General features: G+C 41.2%; 1 protein-coding gene across 1 annotated transcript in view; it reads right to left on the bottom strand.

Moving 5' to 3' along the window:
- Nucleotides 1-16,070, bottom strand: part of rnls (renalase, FAD-dependent amine oxidase) — a 143,332-nt gene extending 127,262 nt beyond the window's left edge. The window contains exons 1-2 of the mRNA XM_048608974.1: nucleotides 16,066-16,070; nucleotides 10,957-10,962 (exon numbers count right to left, since the gene is read on the bottom strand). The gene's annotated coding sequence lies outside the window, so the exon portion shown is untranslated. The remainder of the gene's footprint in view (nucleotides 1-10,956; nucleotides 10,963-16,065) is intronic.
- Nucleotides 16,071-21,201: the final 5,131 nt, after the last annotated feature.

Genomic DNA, 21,201 nt, shown 5'->3' with positions numbered 1-21,201 from the left:
GGCCTCACAAGCTATTTACTCAAGCGGTCTTCAAAAGTCGGCTCGTGACCTCTGCCTTACAAACTCTCAAAAAAAAGGACAAAATAACCTCTTGAAAGCCACAGCATCATCACAACTGACATGGATAAAAAACTTGTTGGCAGACAGAGAATAAAGAGTAGGAATAAATAGATCTTTTTCCAAGTGGCAGCTAGTAACTAGTGGGAACTGTGGGGATCAGTGTTTGGACCCTAGCTATTCACAATAAACAGGGGATCTCCTATTTACATATGTCTGCTTATGAACACTCTTAGTTAGGAGCTCAATCTCAAACAGGCGTGCAATTTTAAAGATTCCACAAAGAAGCATTTCCTATACTCATTAACAGCTCCTTTATATGGTGTTCTGACTTGTGTATAAATCGACTCAGGAATGAACTCAGAATCAAATCTGTTCACAACCTATGGACTGCCTGTACTTTAATAATTTTTATGAGGGGGCTAAATATAATGTACCCAAGTATGCAGACAACACAAAGCTGGGTGGAAGGGCAAGTGAGGAGAATGCAGAGATACTTCAGTGTGATTTAAAGTAAGTTGAGTGACTAAGCAAATGCATGACAGAGGTAGCATAATGCGTATAAATGTGAAGTTATTTGGTAGAAGAGGACGAAGACAGACTAGTATCTGAATGATAATCAATTGGGAAAGGATGTAATGCAATGAAATCTAGGTGTCCTTATACGCTTGTCGCTGAAAGCAAGCATGAAGTTGCAGGATGCAGTCAAGAAGGCAAATGGCATGTTGGCCTTTAGTGAGAGGATTCCAATACAGGAGCAGGGATGTCTTGCTGCAATTTACACCGCCTTAGTGAAACCACTCCTGCAGTGTGCAGTTTTAGTCTCCTTAAATGAGGAAGGATGGTCTGCTATGAAATGAGTGCAAATAAGATTTACCAGACTGATTCCTGGGATGGCATGACCAATGCATGAAGAGAGCCAGGATTGGTTGGACTACGTTACTGGAATTTACAAGAACGGGGAGGTGGGGGAAGAGGAGGAGGAGGAGATATCTCAGAAACATTAAATTACAAACAGGATTAGACAGTGTAAACACAGGAAAGATTTCCCAGTGACTGGAAAATGCACATCTGGGGTCACAGTTTAAGGTGAGGTCAGTGGTGAACCGGTCAAATATTTTGTCATACAAATCAGTTGAGGCCAAAATATTCAATGTTTTCAAAGAGGAGTTCTTAGGGTTAAAAAGACATCAAAATTAAAGCGTATGGGACAAAAGCAGGAATGGGGTTTGGAGTTGGATGATTAGCCATGATCAGCCATGATCATAGCAATCGAGCAGGCTCAAAAGGATCCAATGGCCTTCTCATGCTCCTATTTTCGAAGTTTCTAACTCAAACAGCTTTCTTAAACTTTCAATATCTGTGAGCTATATTGGTATAAGCCCACACATTTACAATAATCCTTGTGATAAAAGTGCTCTTTACAAAGAACAAACAATCATTCAAGAGTACTTTTTAAATGTCAGGATGCTCCAAGGGGTTTCAAGCCAATGAAGTCCTCTAAGTATTATAAAAAAAACTGAAGATCTGCAGATGCTGCAAATCAGAACCAAAAACAGAAACTGTTGGTAAAACTCAGCAGGTCTGCAGAGAATGCAGAGTTAACATTTTTTGATCCTGTGGTCCTTCTACTGGCCCCGAAACATTAATGGCTTTCTCCTTGCAAACGTTGCCAGGCCTGCTGAGTTCTCCCAGCAATTTTGGTCTTGTTACGTTGTAAATATCATCACTATCATTATGCAGGGAAATGTGGCAAGTGATTTGAATCTAGTGAAGCTGCAGAAATAGAAACTATCAGAAATAATCAGCCTGCATTTTGGGACACCGGCTAAGGGACCAAATGCCAGTCAGGATACTGGAAGAAATTTCCTACCTCTTCTTTTATGCCCCGGAAGGTTCTACGTGCACCCAAGAGAGAAGTCAGCATCTTAATTCAATGTCTCTTGCAAATGTCAACTCTTACAACAATTAAGCGCTCTCAGTGTGAGTATTAAACTTGTTATCAGTGAACAAAGGCTGACACATGTATAATTCGGCTGCAATTTCAGCATGAATGCAATACAGGACCAAAATCTACACCTTAAAAATCCAGTATCTAACGAGAATTTGGCAAACAAAACTAAAGCTGAAACAAAGTCTAAGATGCCATGCTTAACATATAATGGATATTGAGGAACAGACAACGCTAAAACTAAGAAATCAATGACAAGGAGTTTTATGGAGTACAGCTATTTGAAGTAAAACTCTCAAGAACATGGACTTCAAATCTTTTTAAATACTAATACCTTTTGGAATATAACAACTAGTTCAGTTTAAATATTGTCACTGCTGACAATTCCAAAAAAGCGTCGCTTGCTGCTTTTTGCCAAACTAAGTGAGTTTCTACCATTCGTTGTGATGCTGCACCATGAATTCCACTGTGGTTGCTCTTTCCCTAACTTTTTATAATACTTCATTCTTTGAGAATATTCTCTTCCTTGTTCTCAAACTTAGGTTTGCAAATTTTCCTCTATAACTGCCTCATAATCCTTTACTAACATTCACAATTTGCACACTGAGCTGTTATGATACTGAATGATGACACAGATGGCAGAAAACAAGTTCTGTGTCAAACTTGGATTCTGAGAATCAGGCAGTATCATTTCCAGTTCTAAACATGTGTAACTAACCACCCTCTTTATTCTCATTAATTGAGCCCATGTAACCTGAAGGATTATATTCAGGTGATCTTGGGTGATCTAGTTCAATATAGTGCAGATAATTTTGATGAGGCATTTCACATTTTTAATCGGGCAGACGGATGAAGCTGTATGCTACATAGTTGCAGTTCTGGTGCTATCCTGAAACATACAGAAGCTCATTGCCAATTTAGAATATCCACAAAATGCTTTTGCATGTTACAAGTTCCAGAAATCTCAAAAAACATTCTTGGTCACAAAACAAAGTAGAGACTCTCCAATCAAATGTTAATATGCACTGGTTCGGTGGTAGGGACTAAGAAAGCAACGCAGTCTTGGATTCTAACAGGCAAATTATTTGAACTGTTTTTCTAATTTAGAAACAAACTAACTTATGATGCCCAAAAGCGTTTCATGGTAAAATACGTGAAATGCAATTTTAAATATAGTTAGCTATTGCTATGTCAGGAAAGAGCAGGTCAGCGGCTAGGAGTACTGCGGCGAGTAACTCACCTCCTGACTCCCTAAACCCTGTCAATCATCTCTAAGGCACAAGTTGGGAGTATGATGGAATACTCCCCACTTGCCTGGATTGCGCAGATCCATCATCACTCAAGAAGCTTAACATCATCCAGGACAAAGCAGCCTACTTGATTGGTACAACATCTACAAGCATCCACTCCTTCCACCACCAATGCTCAATGGCAGCAGTGTGTACAATTTACAAGACACACTGCTTAAATTCACCAAAGATCCTCAGACAGCAGCTTCCAAACCCACAGCGACTTCGATGTAAAAGGATAAGGGCAGCAGATACAAGGGAACACCACCACCTAATTGTTCCCCTCCAAGCCATTCACCATCCTGACCTGCAAATAAATTGCCATTCCTTCAACGCTGCTGGGTCAAAATCCTGAAATTCCCTCCCTAAAAGTCACTGTGGGGCTATCTACAGCACATGGGCTGCTGCAGTTCAAGAAGGTAGCTCACCACTTCCTTTTCAAGGGCATGTAGGGACAGGCAATAAATGCTGGCCAGCTAGCCAAGCCCATGTTCCAACAAATGAATAAAAAACAGACCAAGCAATATGCCTACAGAAAGTCACACAAAAACACTGTTAATGCTAGCGAGAACATTTCCCTGACCAGATCATAATATTTATTACACCCAACCGAGGGGAAAGAAGTGTTAGTTGACCATCTTATCAAAAAATATGGCACTGCCAACAGGGAAGCACCCTCACAGTACTGCACTGAAGTATCAGCCTAGATTAAATAATTATTCTATCATTTTTTTGATTTGAGATGAGTGGCGGGATTAATAGCTCTATTCTTGAGCAGGAGGAGATAAAACCTACGAGCAACAGATAACTACAATAAAACTAAGCTCCAAGTTAATCAACATCTTGCAGAACTCATACTGTACTTTTTCCGAATGGTGGCCAATGACTAGTGAACTACCATGGGGGACCAGTGCTTGGACCCCAGTTATTCACAATGGATATTAATGATTTCGATGAGGGAACTAAATGCAACATCTCCAAGTTTCCAGACAACACAAAGCCAAGTGGAGGGTGAACTGCGAGGAGAATGCAGAGATACTTCAGTGTGAATGAGTGGGCAAATGCATGCAACATCAATTATAAGGTGGATAAATGTGAGGCTATCCCATTTGGGAGCAAAAACAGAAAGGGAGATTACCTGGATGTCAATCAATTGGGAAAGGAGGTGGTGTAATGAGACCTTGGTGCCCTTGTACACTAGTTGCTGAAGTAAACATGCAGATGCAGTAGGCAGTGAAGGTGACAAATGTATGTTGGCCTTCATAGCAACAGGATTCCAGCACAGGCAGAGGGATACCTTGCTGTAATTATACAGTGCCTTGGTGAGACCACCTCTGTTGTGGTCTCCTTAAATGTGGAAAGATGTTCTGGCCATGGAGGGAGTGCAAAGAAAGTTTACCGACTGATTCCTCGGATAGCAGGGCTGACAAATGAAGAGAAATGGGTGGACTATATTCACTGGAGTTTAGAAGAATGCGGGGAATCTCAGAGAAAACCAAAAAATTCTAACAGGACTATATATAATAAATACAGGAAGTGTGTTCCCATTGAATATGGAATCCAGAACCTGGGTCACAGTTTATGTATTCAGGGTAGGCCAATTAACACTAACATGAGAAGAAATTTCTTCACCCAGAGAATGGTGAGCCTGTACAATTCTCTGTCACAGAAAACAGTTGAGGCCAAAACATTTAATATTTTCAAGGAGACAGATATAGTTCTTAGGGTTAAAGGGATCAAAGTGTTCGGAGTGAAAGCAGGAACAGCGTACAGAGTTGGATGATCAGCCGTGGTTATAGTGAATGCGGAGCAGGATCAAAAGGGCCAATGTGACCTACCTCATATGCTGCAAACAAGGATGCCCCGAGGCATGATATATTGGCAAGACCATGCAGACACTATGAATACGGATGGAGGGACACCACGCAACAATCACTAGACAGGAATGTTCCCTCCCAGTCGGGGAACACTTCAGCAGTCAAGGACATTCAACCTCCAATCTTTGGTTAAACGTCCTCCAAGGTGGCCTTCAAGACACATAACAATGCAGAATCACAGAGCAGAAATTGACAGCGAAATTCCATACCCGAGAAGATGGCCACAACTGTGATCTTGGATTCATGTTGTGCTACATGTAAGTCCACAAACTGTTGTGTGTTTGTAAAATCTTCCTTACTGTTCTGTTTTGACACCATCACCTTGATAACTAGTTATGATCTCCCTACCTTAATTAGTTTGTACAGTTTTGGACTACTTTGTTATTTTGGTTAGACTCTCAACATGCAACTCTTATACCTATCATGTTCTTCCAGCCATTTGATTTGTCCCCAGGTCCATCTTATTTTTAATTTTTTTCTAATTATCTCTCTGCCTCAGTTAATCAGATCATAGGTCATTGCTTCACTTGCTATTCAGCTGTTGACATTTTACTCACACCATCGGACACTTTTGATCACCTGCAGCGACTTGTTATTCAACCTGTCAACACTCCACTTGCACCATTTGTACGATCTTTTGATCTCTCTGCCCGTGTGCTTTCTCTTCACTTCACCTGACAAAGGAAGTAGTGCTAGTGCAAAGGAACGTTGGCCCGAAACGTTAGCCTTCCTGCTCCTCTGATGCTGCTTGGCCTGCTGTGTTCATCCAGCTCTACACCTGGTTATCTCAATTCGAATCAAACAGCTTTACTTTTATATGTTACACAGTAAAAATTAAACAGTTTAACATTTAGTTTCACATTCAGTTCACTTGGGTTAATTACATATAACATTACTTTGAAACTTTAGAAAATAGGTTAATTTATTTAATCGATCAGAATATTTGGACGTCAACTTTATGAATTGTCAATAAGGTCTCAATTCGGTCTTTCCACTGAACCAAAAGAACCACAGACTTCTCGATTAATCAGTCATGGAGGGCTAAGATACCAACATGGAATTCTGTTCATTACTAGGCCCTTTACATGGAGGAAAGAAAAATAAAAGAGAAAAAAAACGCACTTATTAATGGGATGGATGCGTCCCGACAGTAAACTTTCAAAGTCAGGTTTGGCATAATTTCTTCTTGCAGTCTTAAATTCAACTTAAGTTAATACTTCTAAGAACATTTAGTAAAGAATCACAAAAATATGTTCATGTGGACTTTAAAGACTAAATGTGAATAGGTTTACACTGTCACAGACAAGTATGATACAGAAGGCAGGCATTCAGCCCATCATGCTTACAGAGGCTCTCCGACTGAGTATGCCGGCTTAGCGCAATTCTCCAACCTTTTCTCGTGTCCTTGAACATTATTTGAACAGAAGCAATTATGTGATGTTCTTAAATGTCCCAACTGAACTTGCCTCCATCACACTTCCACTTAATTTACCCTGTACAAAAAAGGTTTTTCCTCTTCTCGCATTTGCTTCTTTTGAAATCATTTCAAATTTGTGTTCTCTCACTCCTGTTCCTTTTTACAAGCAGAAACAATTTCTCCCCATCTACTCCTCCTAGCACCTGTCATGATTTTGAAAGCATGATGAGATTTTCTCCTGGCCGCCTTCTCTCGAAGAACAGTCCCAACCTCCTCAAATTGTCCTCATAACTGGAGTTTCCCATCCCTGGAACCATTCTTGTAAATCTCTTCTGTACTCTCTCCTTGGCATCTCATCCTTTCTATAATGTGGCACCCACAACTATATACAAAATTCTTGCTGAGGCCTAACTAGTGTCACATACATATTCAACATCACCTTGTTGCACATGTACTCTATGTCCATATTTTAAAAAGCCCAAGATACTGTATGCTTTGTTAACTGCTCACCCCATCTTACCTTCCACCTTGAAATCAACTATGCACATACACCAAGTCCTTCTGCTCCTGCAATACCTTTGGAATTGTAACTCTTGTGTTATATTATCTGTCCATGTTCTTCTTACCAAAATGCATCACCTCACATTTCTCGGCATTGAATTCACCTGCCATCTAACCACTCAATCCACCAACTTATTAATGTCCTTCTCATGTTCTATACAATCCTCCTCAGTTTACAATATTTCCAAATTTAATATCATCTACAAACTTTGAAATAGTCTCCCAAACGCCAAGATCCAGATAATTAGCATCACACGGGAAAACTAAGGGTCCCAATACTAACCCCTAGGGAATTCCACTATAAACCTCCAGCCCGAAAAATATCCTTGACCATTTTCTGATGAAGGGTCCAGGCCTGAAACGTCAGCCTTCCTGCTCCTATGATGCTGCTTGGCCTGCTGTGTTCATCCAGCTCTACACCTTGTTATCCTCGACCATTACTGTTTCCTATCACACAACCAAAGATTTTTTCCATGTTGTTACTATCATTTTTATTTTATATGCTATACCTTTTCTCAAATCTGTTGTGTGGCATCATATTCAACATTTTCTGGAAATCCATGCACACTACATCAGCATTATCTTCAATGATCCTTGGTTACCTCTTCAAAAAAATACTCCAGTTAGCTAAACACGATTTCCTCTTGAAAAAAAAAATCCATGCTGAATTTTCAAAATGAACTAACCTTTTGCTATGTGACTACTAATTCTATTCCAAATAACTGCTTTTTTTAAAACCTTCCCCACCACTGTTAAGTTAAACTAACCAGTCTTTAATTGCTGGGCTTATTTAAGAATGAGAAGATACAAGATCTAAACGGCCTTTATTCAGAGAATGTGGAGATGCTGATGTGGGACTGGCGTGGACAAAGTCCGAAGTCACACAACACCAGGTTTCAGTCCAACAGGTTTATTTGAAATCATACAAGCTTTCGGAGCGCAGACCCTTCATCAGGTGCAATCACAGAAGTAATTATTGAATTCGTAGCTCTGTTCCCTGCTTCTCCGAAAGTGAGGATCTCAAATAGATATTGATTCCCAGGGTCCAAGAGCTGTTTGGTAATACATCCAAGTGAAAGGACTTAAATTCTTTATGCCTCTATATTCTTCAAATATACCTTCCGTATGTTCCAGAAAGGCATACGCTCTCTAAAAAAAGGGACTTAATTTACTTTTTAGACTTCACAGAAACGCAAAGACTTTTAGCCACTAACATTAGTCAAGTTGAACCAACTCAGACTGCAGTCCTTATCCCAGTATTATGGGCATCACATGGGCAGGTTGTATGGTTGCTTTTGCCATATTGCTCACAACTATGTCTTTATTATACCTAAAGGAGGGCTACTAAACCACTTCTTTAAAATTTTAGATTAAGCTTAATTTACGTGGTTAACAGTGTTCCCATTTATGTCAAGAAAACAAACTGCAGCTCAATGTTCCTGTACATAAATGGGAAATAACACCTAATTCTAGCACAGGAAAGCACTTAAAAACACATGCCTGCTGTTTCTCATTCTTTTTTCTACACCAGCCCAAGATGACAATTGTTTTGTATGTTCTTCCGAAGCTACATAACTGTGCATGTCATATCCTTGCAACATGCAGTAAAATAAAATCCAATTATTACAATTCAAGTGATACATGACTGAAACTTAAATACAACATAGTAATTAGCAACATACTTGTAATTCAGAACCTATTTTGAACAAAGGACTGAGGAGTCAGAAAAGTCATTCATCCCTGCAAGTCTGATTGTGGCCTCAGCTCTCATTATTGCATCTCTTAACTCTAAACTCCCTGGTCTCCCAAGAATCTAACACGGTCTTGAATAAGTTCAATAACTCAGCCTCCACTCTTTTCTTGCAAAGAATTCCACAAACTACTAAGTCTCAGATTAAAAAAAAACAACCAGCAGTACTGCAAAGGAAATTGCGAGAACTGCAGATGCTGGAATCAGAGAGAACACAGTGTAGAGCTGGAGGAACACAGCAGGCTAGGCAGGATCAGAGGAGCAGGAAAGTTGATGTTTCAGGTCGGGACCCTTCTTCAGAAATGGGAAGGGGGAAGGGAGCTGGGAAATAAAAATAGACAGAAGAGGTGTGGGGCTGGGCAAGGTAGGTGGGATAATGATAGGTGAATGCAGATAGGAAGTAGTGGGGCGGATAGGTGGGAGAGAAAACGGACACGTTGTGTCAGGGTCAAGGATGCAGGGATCAGAGGAAGATTGGACATGGGATGAGGACGGGGGTGGGGAGATTTTAAAAATGGTGATTTCTACGTTTAGAATTTCGGGCTGTAGGCTCCCGAGGTGGAATAGGAGGCATTGCTCCTCCAGTTTGCTTCCATCACTTCCACTCCTGAGACAGTCTCCACCACCACTCCCAGCTCCAGCTCTACACCCAACCTCCCACTTCCTACTGACTAAGGGGGTGGCCATGGGCACCCGCATGGGTCCGAGCTATGCCTGCCTCTCTGTAGGATATGTGGAACAGCCCCTTTTCACTGGCACTATCCCCCACCACTTCCTCCGCTACATTGATGACTGTATCAGCGCTGCCTCGTGCTCCCATGAGGAGCTTGAACAGTTCATCAACTTTACTAACTCCTTTCACCCCAACCTCAAATTCACCTGGACCATCTCCAATACCTCCATCCTCGTCTCCATCTCTGGTAACTGCCTTAACACTAACATCTATTTCAAGCCCACTGACTCCCATAGCCATGTGGACTACACCTCCTCTCACCCACCCTCCTGCAAGAATGTGATCCCTTACTCCCAATTCCTCCACCGCCTCTGCTCCCAACATTGAGCATTCCACTCCCATACATCCCATATGTCCTCCTACTTCAAGGACCGCAACGTCCCACCCTCCGGTGATCAAAAATGCCCTCAACCACATCTCTTGCGTTTCCCGTATTTTTGCCCTCAAAATCCCTCCCCCCGCAACAAAAATAAAGACTGAATCCCCCGGTCCTCATGTACCACTCCACCAACCTCCACATCCAGCGTATCCATTCTCTGCCACTTCCACCACCTACAATCTGACCCCACGACCAAAGAGATATTTCCCTCCCCTGTCTGCCTTTCGTAGGGACCGCTCACTCTGCAACTCCCTCATCCACTCTACACTAACCCCACCACACCGGGCACCTTTCCCTGCAACTACCGGAAGTGCTACACCTGCCCCTACAGCTTCCCCCCTCACCTTCATTCAAGGCTTAAAGCAAACCTTTCATATCCAACAGGGGTTCACCTGTACACCTGCCAACTTGGTCGACTGCATCCGTTGCTCCCGATGTGGCCTCCTCTACATCATTGAGACCAAGCGTTGACACAGGGACCGTTTCATAGAGCATTTGCGTTCTGCACGCGACAAACGACAACACCTTCCAGTCGCCAACCATTTTAACTCACTCCCTGGGTGATTTGTCCATCCTAGGCCTCCTCCAGTGCCACAAATCACACCACACACAAACTGGAGGAGCAACAGCTCATATTCTGCCTCAAGAGCCTACAGCCCAATGGTCTAAACATAGGATTCACCACCCCCGGCCTCATCCCATGTCCAACCCTCCCTCTCATCCTCGCCTCCTTGATCTGACACAACCTGTCCATCTTCTCTCCCACCTATCCGCTCCTCCCACCTCACTGACCAATCCCCACCACTCCCTACCTGCATTCACCTATCACCATCCCACCTACCTTCCCCAGCCTCACCCGTCCTCTATTTATTTCCCAGCTCCCTTCCCCCTCCCCACTTCTGAAGAAGGGTCCCGACCCGAAACGTCAACTTTCCTGCTCTTCTGATGCTGTCTAGCCTGCTGTGTTCCTCCAGCTCCACACTGTTATCTCTGCTATTGCAAAGGAGGAGATCTCTCATCATTAAACAGTGACCCTTAGTTACACATTCACCCATTGGGGAAAATATCCATTCAGCATTCACCTTGTAAAACACCCTTAAGACCAAAGGTTTCAGTAAGGTCATCTCTCATTCTTCTAAACTCAAAAAGGAGCAGGCACAAGTTGTTCAACCTTTCTTAAGCTAAACCCTTTACCCCAGAATCAGCTGAAAACGGATACGAAAACTATATATACACTCCAAAAGCCAAATCAACAAGGCTCTGCACAAAAGCTTCCCTCACATCCCACTGTCACTGCCAAAAAAAGGAAACATTCCATTTACGTTCTGAATCACTTGCTGTACCCGTATGACATACTAACATTTTGTGATTCATGTACCAGGACACTCATTTTCTCTGTACCATCGAGTTCTGCAGTCTCTCCACACATAGCTCCATCTGCCCTTCTGCAAATCCAACCTAAACTATGGATATGCAACGTAGATGATACCTTTGTCATCATTAAACGGATCAAATTAGAAGAGACACAAAACTCAAACAACACCCTCACCGGAATAAAATTCACCAGAGAGGAGGAGAAGAACAAACAACTCCCATTCCTGGACGTCATGGTAGAGCGCAAGACAAAGGGGGAACTGCAAACGAAAGTACACCAAAAAGCCACACACACAGACCAGGTATTGAACTTCAGTAGTAACCATCCCAGCACACACAAACGAAGCTGCATGCAAACACTATTTAAAAGGGCAGCAATATGGAACTACGCCAAGAGGAGGAGGAATACCTCTTCCAAGTGTTCAAGGATAATGGATATCCAAAGAACTGGGTCAGGAGATGCCTACAGGAACAGCATCAGAAAGATTCTACACGCGCCGACACACTCATCACACTACCCTATCTCAGGAACACGTCGGAACTCACCACAAGACTTCTACGACCACTGGGCATCAGAGTGGCACACAAGCCCACATCGACCCTACAACAAGTGCTCACCGGAACTAAAGACCCACTCCCTGCCATGGACAGGACCAATGTCATCTACAAGATCCCCCGCAGAGACTGCGAGAAAGCACTACATCGGACAAACCGGAAGGAAACTAACAAGAGTACATGAACACCTGGCTACAAAAAGACATGACCAATACTCACTCATCTCAATCCACATGGACAAGGAGAACCACGACTTCGACTGGGACAACACCAAGATCCTGGGACAGGCTAGGCAGAGACAAGCACGAGAATTCCTGGAAGCATGGCACTCCATGAAGCAGGCTATTAATAAACACATTGAACTCGACCCCATATACATTCCACTACGGAGGAAACCCGAAAGTGAGGCGATCCATTGCAACGGACCCGAGGTTAAAAACCAGGCAGGAAAACACACCGACGCTTCATCAGAGGCTGCACTGAGGATGTTACCAAGCACGCTAATGAAACGTCTGCAGAACAACAAACCAGCTTGGCGAGCCAACCAACCTCAACACCCACAACCTGAGCTACAGATCTACTCCAATTCTTAAGTTTCTTGAAAGGGTAAATGCTGAGAGAATGTTTCCCCTCATGGGAGTTTAGAACTAGTCTCAGAACGAAGGGACACCAATTTAAAAATTGAGATAGGGAGGACTTTCTTCTCAGAGCCTTGAGTATTTTGGGAACTCCTTGCCACAGAGAGCTGTGTGGGCAGGGACCTGGTGTATATTCAAGACTTGAAATAGATAGCTCCTTGGTCAGTAGGGGCATCAAGGATAATGGGGAAAGTAGACATGGTGAGTGTCACATGAACCACGATCCTGTTGAATGGCCTACTTCTATTCCTATTTATACTGGTCTTATTCTTATGTGGGCAGAAAGGGGTTAAATTTATTTGAAAAATTCAGCCACCATCAGATTTACATCAATGAACCAAGTCCAGAGGCAGCAACCAACTAATTCTGTTTGAAGTTGTATAGCAAAATGGAAAATGTCATCAGAAAATGTGAATTTAAGGACACAAATTGAAGGCTATTTGGTAACTTACCTTTAGACATCTGTTCGTATAAGTAATTGCTACTTGATGATCCTTAAATAAAGATGAAAAGTTACAATTCGGAGCACCAACTCTTCAGCAAAACAAATTCACTATTCCAAAACAATTCCAAAGACTTTGCCTGCATACCAAACCTTTTACTTCAATACACAGCAAGTCTTACACAACAGCTAGCAAAAAAAAACAAACACACACACCAGACAATAGGAACAGCACAAGAATTTCCAAAATCATAGTTTATTCTTATCTAAGTCAATTTGTGATTAAATTAAAACAATGGCCGCAATTCTCCCTTTTTTAGTCTAAATGTTGGGGCAGACATATTTAATGGTGACTGACTTATCGGACTCAACACTTAGACCACTTACTGAATTGTGCAACAATGAGAGCTGATTAAGAGCTGACCAGCAAGCTTAACATCGATCATGGTATAGTCTTCACAGTATCCGACTGTTACAAGATAAGTGCATATCCTTTACGTTCTGCTGGTTGGGGGAATTGCAGGAACACCCTGCCCTGCCCCACCATCCATGCTTCTGATTGCTCACAGATTAGGCCAAATGGAAATACCACTGCAACATGACAGGCAGGCTACCCTCTCACCTACAGGAAAGGCACGTAATTAGAACAGTGGCCACTGACACTACTTTTTCCTTAATTCATTTTGTGGGATGTAGGCATCGCTGGCTGGCCAGCATTTATTGCCCAACCCTCGTTGCCCTCGAGAAGATGGGGCTAGGCTGCTTTCTTGAGCTGTTGCAGTCCACCTGCTGTGGGTTGACCCACAACATCATTAGAGAGGGAATTCTAGAATTTTTACCCAGCGACAGTGAATGAACACTGATATATTTCCAAGTCAGGACGGTGAGTGGCTTGGAGGAAAACTTGAAGGTGGTGCTGTTCCCATATATCTGTTGCCCTTGTCCTTCTAGATGGAAGCGATCATGGGTTTGGAAGGTGCTGTCTGAGGACCTTTGGTCAGGCTGTTGCTTGACCAGTCTGTGAAACAGCTCTCCCAATTTTGGCACGAGCCCCCAGATGTTAATGAGGAGGATCAACAAGGTTCTTTCTACTGTTGTCTCTTCCAGTGCCTGGGTCGATGCCTGGTGATCGATCCAGTATCATTTCTTTGAGACTTTGTAGAGATTAGTACAACTGAATGGCTTGCTAGGCCCTTTCAGACAGCAACTGAGAGTCAACCACATGGCTGTGGATCTGGAGTCACATATAGGCCAGACCAGGTGAGGATGGCAGATTTCCTTCCCTGAAGGAAATTAGTGAACCAGATGAGTTTTTCTGACAATCAACAATGGTTTCATGGTCTTAGCACATTTTTAATTCCAGATTTTGTTTTCCCCTCAGAGGGTGGTGAGGTTCTGGAATGCACGGCCTGTGAGGGTTGTTGAGGTGGGCAACTGCACAACTTTTAAGAAGTACTTGGATGAGCACTTGAACTATCGTAACATTGAAGGCTATGGGCCAAATGCTAGAAAGTGGGACTAGTGTTGATTTGCTGTAGTTTTGGTAGTGCAGGCTTGATTGAGTGAAGGAGCTCTTCTGTACTGTATGATTCAATGAATGAAAAAAAAAGTCAATGTCGTAAGGCACACTACTCCAGAGAAATTTGGCCTCAATTATTCACCTAGCCTACCTATTTGAAAAGCTGCAAACAAACACATTCCTTTCGAATTGCGGTAAAATTACAGTTACAGGCTCAGACAATTCTAAAATTAGGTAGACATTCTAAATTTCTACAATGTAAAAGTAGCATACCTTCAGAAGTAAAGAAGGAACTTGCATCTATACAGCACTTATCATATTGTCAGAACATCCAAAAGCACTACATAACCAATTAATCACTCATGATCACTATCTCAAAATGAAAAATAGTCTCAAATGTCACAGGAAGAATTCTAATAAAGCAAAACTGTCAAGCCTTTGAAAGCACGTGGTTTTAGGTTAACACTGAAGTTAAACATTGAATGACCTAAACCAGCAATTGGAAAAGCCAAAACTAAAATCAAGTAGGTTAAAAAAAATCTAACAACACGTAGTCGGACCCAAAAATTAATGTCCCTACCTTTATTTATTTCCAAAAACTCTCAAAAATTTGAAATGCCCTCCCAAGACAAATCTGTCACTTTGACTCTATTTATATTGCCCACATCACTAATTTCAGGAACATTCTGTAAAATAAATAGGTATGAGACAATTCCAATGGGAAATCCTGAACAGGCTAAACATGCTAAAAGAAACTGACAACTGATTTTTATTCATAAGTAATGAGGAGTACAAGGATTGATGTTTTTGAGACACTAACATAAATTGTCCATTTCGAGAAACTGTGGGAAAAAATGGTACTGGCAACTGCACACTATTGCCGAGGTGCAATTGACTGCCATTGAAATCAAAGCAGCATTTCACTGTATGGCAATGAGAAATCCCTAGGAAAGCTGCAGTCAATGGGAATCAAATGAAAAGTCTCCATTAGTTTGAGCCATATCTAACACAAAGAAAAATGGCTATGTCTGTGGAAACCAATCATCTCAGCCTCAGGACATCTCTGCGGTACTAGTTCAGGGAAGTGTGCTATGCTTAATCATCCTTAGCGTCTTCAATATCATCCGTCTACAATGGCAAGATGTGGAGATAGTTGATGACTGCACAGCATTCAGCTCCACTTATAACTGCACAGACAATAAAGTAGTCCAGGCTTGTAAGACATAGCAAGACAAACAAAATCCAGTCCAGTGGCTGATACGTTGCAAGTAACATTTGTACAACTTTAGTTCCAGAAAATGACTACTGTCTTGGTATTCATGAATGACTTTGATGTTGTAGTAAAACAAAATTTCAAAATTTGTAGTAGTCAAAACTTGACTGGATTGAGAACCACAGGATAGTTTTTGCCAACAAGACAACACTAGGATGGGTGGACATATGGCAGATTAGTTAATTGTGATAATATTAATAGTTAACTTATCCTGCTGCATTCTCCATGCCAATAATGGGCCAATCTATACCTTTTTTGCATGGTGTATAAACTGTTATCCTTTTTCCAAGTTTGGTTTCGCACATCCTAGTCCAAAAGAGCGCAAGACAAAAACCTTCAACTCTGTGTCTCATTTTAGCAATGTTTAAGTTGCATGCTACAAAGAAAGTGATTTTAATTAAAAAAACCTAAAATATTTTAAAACTTATTGGTGTATTCTCAAAACGTCAGATCTCCAGGACTAAACCAAGCACAATGAAGTTGTGTCAAGTGTCATACATAAAGGGAGCCATAATCAAACAAAAAGCATTTTGTACAAACAGCCAAGTGGAATTTCAGTTCTTCTGTTCAAGAAAGATTCAGTTTTCCTTTAAATTGTTAGACATATTTTGCTGGGCACCATCAAGACTGAAAAGAATAGAAGTAGAGATGCATCATGCAATGATCAGACAACAAGCTGGACTTCAGAAGTTTAAAAATTGAAGAATAAGCTAGGTAAAGAGTTTAATAATTTTTTTTAAAAAGTCCTTTGAAAGAATAAATTTACAACATGAGCATGATGGAATAATGAAGAATACAGAAGTAGATTCTTTTTAGCATAGCAGAAATAAGGGCAACATGTTAACAGGAACATAATGGAGATTTAGATAGAAGGAGAAAAGTAGCATTTTTCTTTACATAGTGTAAAACAATACATGAAAGGAGTTCAAAGTACTTGACGAGATAAAGGAGAGGTAGTTAAGTGCTGGACAGAGTTGCCTTCTATAACTAAGAGCTAATGAGAGAAAATAAAACGCCTAACTTCTTGGAGACATAACACATTGGGTAGAAGATGATGACAGGAAGCTAAGGTGGAAGGTGAACAAGCGTGGAAACATTAGCAATGCTTAATCTCCTACCATAAATACTGAAGAACTGGAAAAGATTTAATTGTTTCAATGATGGGAATAGAGAACAATGCTTACTGATTCAGCCATTACATTTAAAACATGTGAAGGAGTATTCTGATGTAGAGTGGAGTCAACAGCAACTGTGCAAAGTGTTGGGTGATGGGTGAAAGTGGTTACACGTTGTCCGATCTTCATGCAAAATTCTGGATTACAGTCAGATCTGCTATAATGCGTGTTTCTTCAACGCAAATTGACTTCAATGCGTTTGAAGAATTTAGACTACTATTTATAGAACACGAACTTTCCTTACTTGTATTGGCTATAACGTAATTCCAGTCCCATTAGTTTAAATGGCAGGCTACTGTGCGATTTTCTTATAATGCGAGATTGCACGAGAATGAAACTATCATGTTATATCAGAACCAACTGTATCTATATGCTGATGACAGTATGGCCAAAGTTCAAGCCAGCTACAGCACACAAATTTAGTGACAACACTGTAGTTAGCTTATACAAATGGCAATGAACTGGGAACAGCACAAAAAGTCCTAATAGAAAGTACACACTTGCCAGAAATGTATTAAATACTATTCAATTAAAATATACAGATTCCATTCCTTTCGATACAGCAAAATGGGTTATGACCACATCAATGAACATTGAGAACTGGGACTCCCAAACTGGGGGTCAGGATACCAAGCAGGGTCATTGGCCAAAATTTGAGAGTCATAAGTTTCATTGCAGCAATGGTCATCATGGAGCTCTAACTGAGTGATGACAGCTGCGATTCCAATTGGACAGACAGAACTCCATTCTCCCAGACACCCATTTTACCACTCTAACAGCTGCACCTCTCCAGCCTACTCTGAGAGGGCTTGTGACAATTTACAAGCCTCGAAATGGGTCACAGTAGGAAAAAGTTCGGGAAGCACTAAACGAGGACAATTTGCTCGTTAAAAATTCAAAAGAAATTATATTAGAAGTTTCACAAGCTGGAGAACATAGATACTGACCAATTATTGGGCTTTTCCACTGTTGTTCAAAGTCAGACCACGAAACGCAATATCAAAAACCCTTGAATGTTAACATTAACATGGCTAACACATTGAAAAATATTGGTCTGGATTTAAAGAATATATGCAGACAAACATGAGAAATCACAATGTAGCAGCAATCACAAACTCAATTGATTTAGATTTCATTGTGATTTCCCATTATCCACTAAACCTTAAGATGCAACAATTACTGTCCCCTAAGTCATAGAATTCTGACAGTGTGAAAACAGGCCATTCGGCCCAACAAGTCCCTCTGAAGAGCATCCCACCCAGACCCATCCCCCTATCCTTTCCCTGTAACCCTGCATTTCCCATGTCTAATCCACCTAATTTACACAGCCCTGGACACTACAGGCAATTTAGCATGGCCAATCCTCCTAGCCTGCACATCTTTGGACTGTGGGAGGAAACCGGAGCACCCGGAGGAAACCCACGCAGACACGGACAGAATATGCAAACTCCACAAGACAGCTGCCTGAGGGTGGAATTGAACCCGGGTCCCTGGCACTGACAGACAGCATTGCTAGCCACTGAGCCACGGTGTTGCCCTAGATGTTCCCCACTGACACCTGGTCTACTCGGCCTACCATATTCCCATGAACCAAAACTATCACTGCCTTTCGTACACAATATTTTTCCCCCAAATCAGAAACACAATTAAGGTAGTTGGTGCAGTTAACTAGTCAGTAAGAAGCAAATTGCAAAAAAATATGACTTTTGATGGAAAAGTAACAAGCCATCTGGTGTCCATTGTGCAGCATGAAATAATTAATAATACAAATGCCATACAACATATTAACAGCAAAATGAAAAATACTGCAGTTGAAGCTGTGAATTGCTCTACGTAACTATTTTTAAAAGGGCACTTAATATTGCTAAACGAAATACGTTCTTGGTGGCTTTTCTTTCAACTGCAAGAAACCACACATGGACAGGGAGACACAATTGATACAGAGACACTGCAGCTCTAATAAGACCATTCCGCTCATTAAGACCACACTAAATCACCGCATATCAAACCAATCAGTGCCATTCTTCTGCTTTTTTCACCCCAGAGCCTGCAGATTTATTTCTCTCAAACATCTACCCAATTTCCCTTGGAAGATTATTCATCATTTTAGTTTCCACCACTGTTGCAGACTGACATTAGCACTTGCTGCAAAGAAGTCCTTCCTTACATCCTTCTGTCTGAAATTGTAAAAGTGTCCCCACATTGCACTGTCAACATGTTTTCCTATTCTACCTTACCTAAATCTAATAATTTTGTAAACAATCACCAAATCTCCCCTCAATTTCCTTTGTTCGATGGAGAAAAATCCCAGCTTCTCCAACTGTAATCTTGTAGCTGGAATTCCTCATCCAACAGTTATTCTGGTGCATTTTCTCTGCACTCTCAAGGACCCTGCCTACTCAGTTTGAGGAATGCTATCTCTCCCTGCTAATTTGAAGTTGATATGCTCAGATTTATCTACAGTCAGCTCTTTGTGACCACAAAACTGTCACCTTATTGCCCAGAGGAACTTTTATTCAAATATCCAGAACAAACTAAATTCAAAATAAGCATAGATTGTTTTATAAAATTATTCAACAAAGTGTCTGACCCAGCTCAATTCAAGTGATTTATCAATCCAATTCAGAGTTAAAATTTGAATTATGAGCAGCCTGCACGAATTCTATACTTAAATCTCAACTTCCCTTGAATCCAGCAATATTTTCATCCACAGCTTTGTCAACTCCCAGGAGACCATTTTATCCAGCTTCTGGGTAGTTTCATGAATCCATAAAATACAACTTCCCCCCCTTCAAAAATCACTGATTAAGTAATATAATCTGCTGCAAGACCCACAATGCTAAAAGAAAGTCAACAGTAATCATAGGGATCAAGTTACATTGATAAAACACTGTACTCTGGTTAATAATTTCCATTTTTCAAACCCTCTGATCAGAATACTTAGTTCTCACCCAATAAGAAATGAAAAGTCAATTAAACTTACACAGATGGAACTTACAGAAGGAAGTACCAAAGAGAGGAAAGTAAGCAGTGTGAAAAGCACAAAGAATTGATCCCTTGTGAAAGAAAGATCTGGCAACAGACCAGGACCCAAATACAGCCTGAAAAACAAAGGTGTTTGGAAGCCATGTGCAAGAGAATATGGGCTCGGTACTTCGGTTTATACAACATATTTACTATTAGAATTACTATAAATGGATAGAAATATGGTACGACAAGATAAAACCAACTTTCAAAGTCCACCTGGGGTGGGGGGGTAGAAATAGATAGATCCTTTACTTGAGCACAGACAGGGAAAACTGAATTTAATAAAGAACTCAGCAGTTGCTCCAAACCAGCCGCTGCTCTAGGTTAGGATTGTTAATGATTCCAAGAGTTCAGAGGCATTGGAAATAGCACCGCTGCGAGGACAAGGCTGGTGCTCCAACTGGTGATTGGTGATAACCAGATGCAATAACAGCATTCAAAAAAACAACTGGATAACTAAATTAAAAACTGCTGGAAAAACTCAGCAGGTCTGGCAGCCTCCATGAACAGAAAGCAGAGTTAACACTTCGGGTCTAGTGACCCTTTTTCAGAACTGGAACACCACTTGAAAGACTTGGTGTCATCTAAGGTGTGAGATTAATGTTATAATATCCTTCATTTTTGAATTTTGAACTAGTAGCATATGCATTTTCCTCACATCTGAAGGGACTTAATCATTGCTTTGTAATTATTTCTGTAATTTTTAAAAAAAAGTCAGAGAGTTGGTCCAGGGAGACTAATAGAAATTTGTTTACATTGGGAGGTCTTCACAAGAAAAACAAAGTAAACAGATGTGCATCAGGTTCTGGTCAGAGATGAGGGGAAACACCCATAAGTTTGAACAAAGCCCTCTTAGTTCCAGTATGCAAGTTTGCAGAAGTCTTGGCCAAAGCTAAATTTATGAACCTTTTGCTCCTGAGAAAGGGTAGTAGTTTAAGATGGTTACGAAAGAGGCTACCACAGTATAGGAGTTTTGTTTTAAAGTTTCCGGAAGTGCTAACAGTCATAGAAATACACAGCACAGAAACAGACCCTTCGGTCCAATTCAGCCATGCCGATCAGATATCCTATATAAATCTACTCCCATTTGCCAGCATTTGGCCCATATCCTCTAAACCCTTCCTATTCGTGTACCCATGCAAATGCCTTTTAAATGTTATAATCGTACTAGCCTGCACCACTTC

This window comes from Rhincodon typus, chromosome 20, assembly GCF_021869965.1.
Source record: "Rhincodon typus isolate 14 chromosome 20, sRhiTyp1.1, whole genome shotgun sequence".
In the NCBI taxonomy this organism is placed as follows: domain Eukaryota; kingdom Metazoa; phylum Chordata; class Chondrichthyes; order Orectolobiformes; family Rhincodontidae; genus Rhincodon; species Rhincodon typus.
Note: the sequence above shows the minus strand (reverse complement) of the source record. Positions and strands in the feature narration are given on the sequence as shown.